The following is a 10,152-nucleotide window of genomic DNA, read 5'->3' on the forward strand; positions in this document are numbered from 1 at the left end:
TGAAAAACTTCCGTTTATTATAAACCATAAACCACTTGAACGTAAAGTTTAATAACGATTGCAAAATATTAATGACCTCTTGTCATGGACAGTATTTTTTTTAAATAAGGTAATTAAATATTTACTTATTCTAAAATAAAGCTTAACACCTAAGCAATAAGTCAAAAAATTTGACTAATTTGAATTATGGACGTTGCTTTTATTTTTCGGGCCACATTTGGAGCACCTCGTCTCTTGTAGTTACTCAAACCGCTGCCTCTAGTGTATGATACCTCTCTGCCTTCTGGACTAGTGTCCAGTCCAACCACGGCCTGTAGAATACCTAAGTGCTGACTAAAATTAAATAATTGCACAATCCATTCTAAAGTCGACTCTACTGCGCACAAAATATGGTATATTTTAGTTGTAGGGTAAGTCTTTCATATTAACTAAAACTCTATTTATATTCGCAAAATTGTGTACTGTAAGTACAAAGATTATGGTGTTGACGTATTACACTAATAACGTCAGGTATTTTAGCCGTAGGTGCTAATAAGTTGTAATGTAACCAAGTTTTTTGACCTCATTTTTGTATATTTTTTTTCACTTTACTGAGTCTTTTCTTATCTTAGTTAAAAGTAGCCTGTGAAAAATCACGACTCATCACTTTATTATCCCACAAAATTTGAAAATTATCTACATTTGATCCCGCTTTAATTATTATTAGGGTTCTGTATTCGAAGGGTGCCAACGCGAACGGAACCGTATTGCTAAGCCTCCGCTGTCTGTCCATATTCTGTCCATCCGTCCGTCTGTCAGCGGGCTGTATCTCGTGAACCATAACAGGTTGAGAGTTGAAATTTTCACAGAATGTGTGTTTCTATTGCTGCTCTAACAACAATTAATAGAAATTTCAAAATGAACGCTATGAAAAAAATACATTAAAAGTGTTATTTCTTGTACGATGATACGAAACTTTTCATGTGACCAATTTTATCAAATTTTGCGCGTTTTTGGTCCTGATCCGAGCTTAAATACTAATAATAAATAATAATATTATTATTTATTACTCTAATATTATTAATTAGAGTACAAGCAAGAACTCTTGCATCACTGTGCATGCTAGAAAAAGAAAAACATCTTGGTAGTTATTACTATTAATGAAGCAAGTTGATATCGATTGTAAGCGTGAAAATTTAAAAATCTCTTTCCGTTAAAAAATAAATCATCAAATGAAACAAGTGTACTTAAATTAAAAATTTATAACGCCCCCGACAAGTGAAGGTTACAGTAACTAAAAAAGAGCTGATAACTTTCAAACGGCTGAACCGATTTTATTGGATTATAGCTAAGAACAGTCTCGATCAAGCTACTTTTCAAACAAAATTAAAATCGGTTCATTAGTTTAAGTAAGAGCTACGATAACACAGACAGATACACAGATACAACAGACGTCAAACTTATAACACCCCTCTTTTTGGGTCGGGGGTTAAAAAGATTAGTATTAACCTATACTGTCAAGCTACGAGGTTTTGATATTCGGCAGATTAAAGTTAAGCTAATTTAGTTAATCACACATTCGATGCGTATTTGAAAATTAACGCAATATCAGCTGTTAATGAAAACGCGTCCTAAATTAGCGATAATCTGATAAGGGCTGGAATAATTTATGTAATAGCACGAACAACTAATAAGCTTACCAAATACGATTATGCCTCTATTCCACAAATGCTCTGTATAATATACAATATATTATTATTGTTGTGTAAAACGCTAAGCCTATAGCAGTGGCAGGTTAAGGGTGCGCGGAGGTGGAGTGGAGGAGGTGCTCCGCCTCCAGTTTCTAGTCTATTGGGCCTTTTTAGGGTTCCTCAAAAAGAAAAACGGAACCCTTATAGGATCACTTTGTTGTCTGTCTGTCTGTCTGTCCGTCCGTCCGTCGTGTCTATCAAGAAACCTATAGGGTACTTCCCGTTGACCTAGAAGTATGAAATTTGATAGGTAGGTGTAGGTCTTATAGCACAAGTACAGGAATAAATCTGAAAAACGCGAATTTGTGGTTACATCATTAAAAAAAAAATACAATGTGTTTCAATTTTCAAAGTAAGATAACTATACCAAGTGGGGTATCATATAAAAGGGCTTTACTTGTACATTCTAAACAGATTTTTATTTATTTGTATGTATTATTTGATTTATCGTGCGAAATGTTGGAAAAAATACCCGAGTACGGAACCCTCAGTGCGCGAGTCTTACTTGCACTTGGCCGGTTTTTGTCTTGTGAGAGGCTTTGGCTGTGGCCAGTTACCACCCTATCGGTAAAACCGTGCCACCAGGCGATTTAGCGTTCCGTTACTATGCCGTGGAGTATGGTATTAAAACTGCTATACCCCTTTCAAATTAACCCGCTTCCATCTCAGACTACATCATCACTTTCCACTAGGTGAGATCGCAGCTAAGGCCTTACTTGTAACGGAAAACCCCTTAAGAAATCCTTTAGAATATGCCAAAAATATTCAGTGAATGAGATTAAGTTTGGAGTTGGGGGCCCCAAATAATTAAAGAGTGAATAAGACACGAAAAAGATCGCTTCTGTAAAACTAAGAAGAAAAAATAGCACGCTCGCTTTGCTCGAACTTTGATTAAATTTTTCCGTTCATAGAGTATTATGGAAGCCAATACGTAAAGAATATATAACTTATATAATACAGAGAACTATGGCCTCATTTAGTGATGTTCCGGGCCTTCAGCTTAGTCCGCTGCTGGCTTACAGTAATCTCTTTAGTGATAATAAAACTATGAAATTAACTCCTGAGACCCGTATTGACCGTTCTATTTTGTTCGGTAAATTTTGTATTAGTACAGTCAGCGATATAAAGAGCACAGTATACCTACTAACTATTGTAATAGTATGAACATCGTTACAGAAGTAGGCATTTTATATTAATTTGTACTCTCACGGGACAACGCCCCTAAGCTTCCGTGGAAACGTAGGTCCAACACGTAAAGATTTCACGAGAGAATTAATCTAATAAACTAACCATTACCACACTTATGCCGCGGATGCAACTGTTAATTTCACTCACGTACCTAAGTAGCTTAGATGATTAACTTATGACCTTACTAATTTAAACACTCTTATAAGTACATTTACCTTAATAAAGTTGTCAATTAATAATTAAACTCTCGTCGTAAGCTGCATGGCAGGACTAACACTAACCGCATGCGTATAATACGTGTACCATTTCGAAATTCAAAATTCAAAATATTTTATTCAATGAGTCTTATACAAGTAGGTACTTTTGAATCGTCAAAATCATCTACCACTGGTTGGGAATGCCTTTCCTACCGCGAAGAACCAGTAAGAAACTCGGAGGTTGCTCTTTTCTAAGATTTGAATATACATTATTATACCATGTAAAAAATTAATTGAAGTCCTGCGCATTACTGGAGCGAGCTGCAGGTCAGAATTGTAATTCGGTACAGGTCCTGACCTTACGCGCACTTCGCAGTGGGTTCGAATCACGGGTGAGGCCAAAAACGATATTGTGTTTTCTGTCAAGAAATTCGCAGTAGGTAGGTAATAAATAGCACGTAATTCGGAGAGCACGTATAGTTGTTGGTCCTGGGATTGATGTCTCTCCGGTTGTATCGGATTGCCGTCCCATCGGACTTTTGAAAGTAGGGGAATAGAGAGTACACCTGTGTTTGCGCACGTATACTTAAAACTCAAATTCAAACTCCAAATCATTTATTCGAAGTAGGTACTCCTTTTAGTGGTCAGAATTGTTAGATTTATAAGATGATTTATTAGCAAGAAACAGTTAAAAATTATTTTGCTATAATCCGCCAACAGAAAAAATCTGTATGGTCAAACATGCAGTTACAAGCTAAGCACCGCTTACCTCCCCAACCAAGCAATAAAGCCAAGTTCCCAAGATTTCGACTTTACAATGCTGTATTGTCAAGTCAAACTTGACAATACAGCATTGTAAAGTCGAAATCTCCTGAGGATGCTCCGGTGTCGGGGCGAAACGTGCGTCGAGAGTAGTGGAAAAGTCTTGTGTGGTGGTGCATGTGAATGGTGGTGGCAGTGCTTGCTTGGGAACTTGGCTTTATTGCTTGGTTGGGGAGGTAAGCGGTGCTTAGCTTGTAACTGCATGTTTGACCATACAGATTTTTTCTGTTGGCGGATTATAGCAAAATAATTTTTAACTGTTTCTTGCTAAACATGAACTTCCGCAAAGTAACGCCTGATTCTATCCAATAGATGATAATAAATAAAATGGTGATAATTAATTACGTAAACTTAAAACTACAGCTACGAGGGTTTCAAACGCGCCCCAGGTCTGAGAAATATGGTTATCGTGGCTGAAATTCGGTCAGGGAGTATTATTACTAGAGTCAAAGTCTATTATTATAGAAGTCTATGATTAACTACCTAACGTTTGAGCTAAGTATATCTCGCCGGACGCTATTATGACGGGAAATAGGCGTGATGCCTCTTCCTACACAGATGGAAATGATAAAGGTAAATGACGTCATTAGGCGGGTCAAAGCATTGCTTCGAATGATTTTCTTTTCATCGTCGGTTTGTGCTGGTGCTATTAAGGTCATTATTGAGCGTTAACGACAGTGAAAACTCGGCCTTAGCCGTGATAATAAGTATTTTTACTCGGAATCATTTTAGTCGCTATTTTGAATAAGGCTATGTTCATAAGGAACCAAAAGATTTTTTTTTTAAATAATAGCCATGCTATTCATGACTAATGATCCCCTTTCCCTCCAATTAAGCGTAAAGCTTGTTCCAAGAGTGGGTGCGACAATTAGTGCAACGGGTGGGGTTTGATCCTTACGGAAGTCAGTCCGCTCCTCAACCGTTGAGCTATCAAGGTTCTGAATTTGCTATAATCCGCTAAACCAGACAAATCTGTATGGTGCAACATGCAGCATGCGATATGCACCGCCCGCAATCCCACTGCTAAACATGCAGGAAAAGCCAGCCACCAAGCAAGCAATACGCACCACCACGCACGTTTCACCCCGACACCGGAGCATCCTCAGGAGATGTAGACCTTGTAATTGCCCAATTGCAAAGATCTCTTTGCATTGGGCATTGTAACTAGCTATAGAAATCAGTAGTAAAGCAGCCTATTAGCTGTTTATTCAGAATTGTGACCTACCTACTATCTTTATCCAAGTTCCAATTTATGTAGCTTCCAATATATAAATAATTCATCCAACTTTAATAAATTTCAAGAACCAACGAACCGATCAATAACTTGTATTGTAGAATTTATGATACAGCCATTTCTCGGATACCTGCTTCCTGAGATATGGAACTGGTTGCGTTATTATTTTCATGCAAATAAACTTCGGGCAATATTAAGCCTCTCACACACTCAAAATTTAAAAAAAAGAAACAAAACTCGTGCACGGTGCTACTCTTCGAGTGATAATTTGACGTCTTTCTAAGTATCATTGTAATAACCCTTCTCATTCTGAAAGGGGAGATGTTCTCAGTAGTGGGCCGGCGATGGGCTGATCATGATGAATATCTATATCATTAGACTAGATGCTACACGCGACTTTGTCCATGTGTATATTATAGGTTTTTTAACCCCGCCGGAACTCTTTCATTTTCCGGGATAAAAAGTAGCCTATGTGTTAATAGGTATAATGAATTATCTTCATTCTAGATTTCAGCTAAATCTATCCAGTAATTAACTGTGCGTGAAAGAGTAACAAACATACACACACACACACAAACAAACCTTCGCATTTATAATATTAGTGTTACCCACCAAGATTTTTGCCGTAAATGTTCCGTAAATAAAAATTGCCCTATCTGTAAGAAAATTAAATTACAAGCGTTTACTTAAAGCACTGACTTTCCTGTCTCCATTTTGAGAAAATTGTTTCCTGTCCCGCGCAATTTGTCACCCAGTTTGCCGCACTCGACTCTCCGCAGCCAAAAATTGAGATAAAATTTTATACAGGTTTTATCTATTTACTTGCTCAAAAGCGTTTAGTCTTATTACAATAATTTTGAACGTGATTTAAACAGACGTTAAACTCGTGTGTTGTACGGCAAAGACGGGTTAAACGTCTATTTAATCCAAGGCAAGTCCAAAATCGATTGCAGAATTTTGTTATAAATAAAGTTTAAGTATACACATTCCTACAACTGACTTTTGGACCTTTCTGTGGTGGAGCGTAGGAGTCGCAAGGCTTTTACGGTTTCTACTACTATGCTTACACAGTACATTATACGTGTGTCTCTCTTATTTTATTTTATTGGAAAGGCACACAAAACTGGTTGTAACTCTATAAAGTCTAAATATAAAAACAATGATCAGGATCTAATTAACAACTACCTTGCATCAAACAAGATATACATAGAATTTGTAAAATAAAGGCTTAATAATAATTTACAATAACTCTAAATTAAAAAAACCGGTCAAGCGCGAGTCGGGCCTCGCTCTTGTAGGGTTCCGTACATAATTATTATGAACATCATATTTTGGGTATGAAATATTATTTACTAGCTGACGCCCGCGACTTCGTCCGCGTGGATTTAGGTTTTTCGAAATCCCGTGGGGACTCTTTGGTTTTCCGGGATAAAAAGTAGCCTATGTGCTAATCCAGGATATTATCTATCTCCATTCCGAATTTCAGCCAAATCCGTCCAGTAGTTTTTGCGTGAAGGAGTAACAAACATACACACACACACACAAACACACACACACACACACACACACACACACACACACACACACACACACACACACACACACACACACACACACACACACACACACACACACACACACACACATACAAACTTTCGCCTTTATAATATTAGTGTGATATTCCGAGCTAGAACATTGCAATAAACATTGAAAGAGAGGACTTCGTCTATGTTGGTGTTAGCTGGTAGGCGTGCTCTGCCTTTTTGGAGTGTTTTTTTTTTTGTTAAAACTGACTGGAAAGCGCTCTAAGGGGGTGCCGTGCGTGTGTCGGCGAGCGTCGGCACAGACGGGGTCCATACTTGTATAATTTAACTAACTTGTTACAAATAACTACAAACTTGATATTGGCTAATCTTTGTAAAGTCAGACGAGAGAGGAAAAAAAAACAGTAAAAGAAGACCCCAAAAAATGTTCGTTTGTTTTTATCACAGATCTAACAAACACTTATCTAACATGGCAGATGAAAAAACACCGACTTTTATTTATAGGTAAAAAAACATACTTCGCATAATTCAAACAACAAACAACTCAGCCAAGTAGCTATTTTTTGATAACATCGCCTGTATTTCCGTAGGTTTATTTGCATAAAAATAATGACGCGACCCGTTTCATATCTCGAGGAAATTCAAGGAGAGTCCGTATCATCAATTCTACGATAGGACTTGCGGACCATTACGCTGGCACTGCTCTTGCAGATTTGCATTTATATATTTCATAAAGTTTAGAGTATATACTGTTGCTGTTCAAGACAAGGCTGCGGTAAATGTTGCTTTAATTGCTCGTTTCAGTATTTGCATAATATAAAGTGTGCCAATGGGACCCTATTGTTAAGCCTCCGCTGTCCAACCGTCCGTCCGTCCGTCTGTCTGTCTGCAGGCTGTATCTCGTGAACCGTTATAGGTAGAGAGTTTAATTTTTCCCAGATTGTGTATTTCTATTGTCGTTATAACAAAAAATTACAAAAATTTCAAAATGGCCGCCATGAAATTTTTTAAAATGATAAAGTGTTATTTCTTATACAATGGTACGGAACACTTCGTGCGCGAGTCCACGCGCACTTGACCAATTTTTTGCACCTCCGTAATTTAATGATACATTATGGAGACATCACAGATCCTTCTGACCTTTTTAACCGACTTCAAAAAAAAGGAGGTTCTCAATTTGTCGGAATCTTTTTTTTATCCTTTTGGAACACCAGCTGCAGTCAAATCAATAAGTACGACAAATCTTTTCCTTACCTAGCTTTTTCAACTCTTTGTCGGTGAATATTATGTTATCTTGAGAAAATAACATCTTCTAGGTAAACGCGTCCCATCTCAGGCCACATCATCACTTTCCATCAGGCGTGATTGTGGTCAAGCGCCTGACTATGATGAATAAAAAAAAGACAAAGCACCAATTAAATTCTTTCTATTTATGTAAACCTGGAGGTGGGTGTTAATACCTATAACACAGTTTTTCAACTACACAGCTGTTACCGTTCTCTAGCTTATTATAAGATGCCCTTGTTATTTGAATAAATAAATTATTATTGTTGCTTTGTAAGCAACGCTTACCTGTATCTACTTGTTAATTTATTTTTTGACTATAAATAAATATTCTCTTTCATGTTGAAGATTTATTTTATAGATAACAATAGGTATTACTTACATTGACTGGCTATCTTTTTTTTTTTTAATTATATAGACTAGCGCTTGGCTGCAATCAGACCTGCTAGCAAGTGATGATGCAGCCTAAGATGGAGCGCGCTTGCCTAGACTATCTAAAAATATATTTTTTCAGTAAAAAAAATGAGTTATTTCTTGTAATGTTAGAACATCACAAGTAATAACCTACCACTGATAGCAATGATGATCCTATTATCAGGCAAAATTAGCAAGTTCAATACTATCGAATGCAATTAAATTACGGTGAATGGTATTCAATGTTAGCCAATGATCAGTGATTGAATCGGCCTATGATTACTTAAACAATTAACTGCTTTGCCTGCTTAATTGTTGAATCAACGTTTGATTTGCCTTAGTTGAAGTATCAAATGCGACTGCGCGCACACACACACACACACACACACAAACACAAATACAAATACAACGCCGTCTTCTGACACAGAAGTAGTTCTCCTACTCTTTAAAAAAGGCTCCAACCTCTTAGAGATTACTTAGAGACAGGTACTGTGAACATAAGTTACTTGAAATAATTTTTTTTTTTCAAATTATTTGAAAATAATGAAATGTATAGGAAAAGGGTCAAAGTAATGGCCTCTTCAAAAATATAATTTTTAAAATTGATTTGAAAAAAATTTGAACCACAAGTAAAACTTTTTTAGATACCTACAGCAGACAAGTATACCTATATATTTTTACATATGTATAAAAAAATATGAATAATTAGGTGTCTATATTAATCAATACTAATATTATAAATGCGAAAGTGTGTCTGTCTGTCTGTCTATCTGTCTGTCTGTCTGTCTGCTACGTTTTCACGGCCCAACCGCTGAACCGATTTTAATGAAATTTGGTACAGAGTTGGGATACATCCCGGGGAAGGCGATAGGCTACTTTTTATCCCGGAAAATCAAAGAGATCCTACGGGATTTAAAAAACCGATATCCACGCGGGCGAAGCCGCGGGCATCTTCTAGTATTTTATAGAGGTAAAGTTTGTAAATTCGTTTGTAGAAAGTAACTACTAGTTACTATTACTACTACTAGTACTATTACTACTACTACTAGTACTATTACTAGTAGTACTATTGAACTACTGAACCGATTATTAAAATTCTTTCATCAGTAGAAAGCTATATATTATTCCTGAGTGATCCCTGCGGAAATTGTAATAAGCTAAGACCCGTGTGAAACTGAGGTGAGTCGCTAGTAAATAATATATAGATGTTTATTAACGGTGACAGCCTGCCTAATGGTTAAGACGTTGGCCTTCCAGTGGAGGGGTCCAGGGTTCAAGACTGGACACGCAATTAGCTAACTTTCGGAGTTATGTGCGATTTTAGCAAATAAATATTTGAAATATCGTGAGGAAACCTGCATGCTGTTTTTCCATTCTCCACAATGTTTTCAAGACATACCTACTTAGTTTTAGTTTTACGTTTATATTATTTCAGTCAGTTTCCCCATTTATGTAAAACAGGGTTTGAATAAAATTAGTATACAACAAGTCAGATACAAATTATACAAGCATGCTCGTACATAGTCGCTTTGAAACAAAGAAAAGTGCAATGCCGTGTCTTCTTGTAGAGACGTAATATCGTCTATTTCGAGCGACTTTTAGATGACGTCACGCGTGAATAAAATTTGAATTCGAGAAGCGAAAGGAAATTTTATAGCTACGAAAGCATCCTCAAAGTTGACGCTACATGAAATAACTCAAAGTTTAAAAAACCCCCGACACAAAAACCTCTATAAGAA

This window comes from Maniola jurtina, chromosome 14, assembly GCF_905333055.1.
Source record: "Maniola jurtina chromosome 14, ilManJurt1.1, whole genome shotgun sequence".
Taxonomy (NCBI): domain Eukaryota; kingdom Metazoa; phylum Arthropoda; class Insecta; order Lepidoptera; family Nymphalidae; genus Maniola; species Maniola jurtina.